This window comes from Penaeus monodon, chromosome 25 (assembly GCF_015228065.2).
Source record: "Penaeus monodon isolate SGIC_2016 chromosome 25, NSTDA_Pmon_1, whole genome shotgun sequence".
In the NCBI taxonomy this organism is placed as follows: domain Eukaryota; kingdom Metazoa; phylum Arthropoda; class Malacostraca; order Decapoda; family Penaeidae; genus Penaeus; species Penaeus monodon.
Window position 1 is genome coordinate 32,353,539 of NC_051410.1, and position 2,146 is coordinate 32,355,684.

The 2,146-nt window shown below is 46.6% G+C and overlaps 1 protein-coding gene across 1 annotated transcript in view; it reads right to left on the minus strand.

The window, feature by feature from the left end:
• LOC119589151 (zwei Ig domain protein zig-8-like) overlaps positions 1 to 2,146 on the minus strand; it is a gene marked incomplete at its 5' end in the record, with an annotated part of 79,650 nt that overhangs the window by 19,015 nt on the left and 58,489 nt on the right.

Genomic DNA, 2,146 nt, shown 5'->3' on the forward strand with positions numbered 1-2,146 from the left:
TGCACACCACTGCGCTGTTATACATGACCCGGCCGCCTTAGCATTCACATTCCTCTGTTGGTGGCAGAGTGGGCGTGTGAGGAAGAGGCTCCCCAGGGATAGGAGGCAAGGGGAGCAAAGGAGGATATGATTCATGGAAAGGGAAGAGGTTATATCCTGTGGGACAAAGGATGGAATGGGAGGGCGCCTCGCGGGAGGGAAGCTGCGTAGGAAGGGGAGAGGGTCTCAGGGAGGGAAAGGAAAGAAAGTCGAGAGGTATTTGGGCACGGAGGAGGGAAAGTGACTTCGGAGGACAAGAACGCCCTGCGGGAGGAGGCGCAGAAGAGACGCAGAGGAGGAGGTGGAAAGTCTTTTGCGGGAAGGACAGGATTCCCCCATGGAGGATGGGATGTAGGATGGGGAGCTTCCTTATCGGACGGGAAAAGGAGTAAACAGGAAGAACATAATAGTTTCCATAGAAGGAGGTTACGGAATAGCTCCGGAAGAAGAAGGAAGAGTACATTATATGAAAGAAGAAAGAAAAGAGAATACACTTTGTGACGGAAATTTGCTTACTTTATTTAATCATGAGTGATAAATGGTGTGTTTTTAGCTAACAAATCTCTACAATGATTTTATATGATCTATAACAATGATATTGAACTGACTGATAAAAAGGATAGTCATGCTAACTTTCCTCCATCATCCTACACATACAGGTGATCCGTACTCTTGCTTTATATATTAGTAAGATGCTTGGCCGCTTCATCCGTGACAAAGCTATACTTATATACACCAAAGTCTGAAAAAAATTTCCAACTGACTTTACCTGCTAGCTCGAATTTCTCACACAGGCTTTGTAATTTCCCTTTTCCTTGGTTGGAATCAATGCATGTGCTTTCAATGTTTTTATTTACCCTTGCATTTCCCGTGAATACGCCCCTCTTCTTCTATTGGGCCCAAGACTATCCGATAATGGGGAGAATTCCCTGTTGTGATCATTTTCCTTCTCCGGGATTTCCAACACTACAATAACCAATATTTTACGGTCCTCTTAAAGGGAAATGCTCAGGGAAATTCATCAGGTCATCGTACTGCAGATACGAACTACTGGAGATGCTCAAAATATCTTTATAAAATATGCAGGAAGGGGCCTTTTTTTTTTACTTTCATGGAAATTAAATAATTAATGGAAACCACGTCACATTGCGCACGAACTTAATTAAGTGTGATTTATTTTACAGAATCCCACGGACCTAAAATACTATTGTAAATAAGTATCACCACCAAACACTACAGCATTACCATTATGATCACTTTCACCACAAGATAGAGCATCAGCGCAAGCTCCCCTCTGCGCCCCATTCATTACCAATACATCATCTACCGTGAGTTTTTTTTCCCCTCCGTCATGACACTGGGCGTAAAGTAAACACGCCGTGACAGGTTCCATGGAAGGCCGGAGATCCAGGGCGGCAGTAACCTTTCCTTTACTACCGCTCTCCCTCGCTTCACTTGCCACTTTGTTTCGTCTCCTTTCTCATTCCTTTCCTCTTCTCGATCCCGACGTTTGTCTTCGTTCGCGATTGGACAATATCTTCCCCAACCTCCCGTCATTTTCTTGTTCGAATCTCTCACGGTGAGCGACCCGTTTCATTTACTTACGGTTCGAGTCTTATCTGGACAAGTGACTCTTTTGAAACTTCCCCCTAACTTCGAGCGGCCAAGCACTTTCCCCCTCGGACCGCTCGTACAGAGTTTCCGCCGCCTGAATTATTCACCCTTGCTCTCTGTGGACCACTTACCACGCCTTGCCTCTGGATCACTCTCCTTCTGTTTAAACCCATTTACGACGTCGTTCGCTCGCTCCTTCCGTAGATCGTCGAGGAGCCGCCTTTTCAAAACTCAATAGGCCTAACCCAATAGGTGGATAAGGGAGCTCCTACCAAGAAAATGGAATCCGACAACCCAGGGCGTGAAGAGGCCTGATAGGAACCTAGGAGACGGGCGGCCGACAGCTCCCTTTTCGCCGTGGAGCGTGAAAACGAGGTTGACCACAGCGAGGCGAGGGAGAGAGAGAGGATAACTTTGGGAGTGAATTAAGGAGTGGATGGGCGGCTGCGGTAGAATAGGAGATCCTCAGATTCACTTCCTGTAGGAGGAGTGC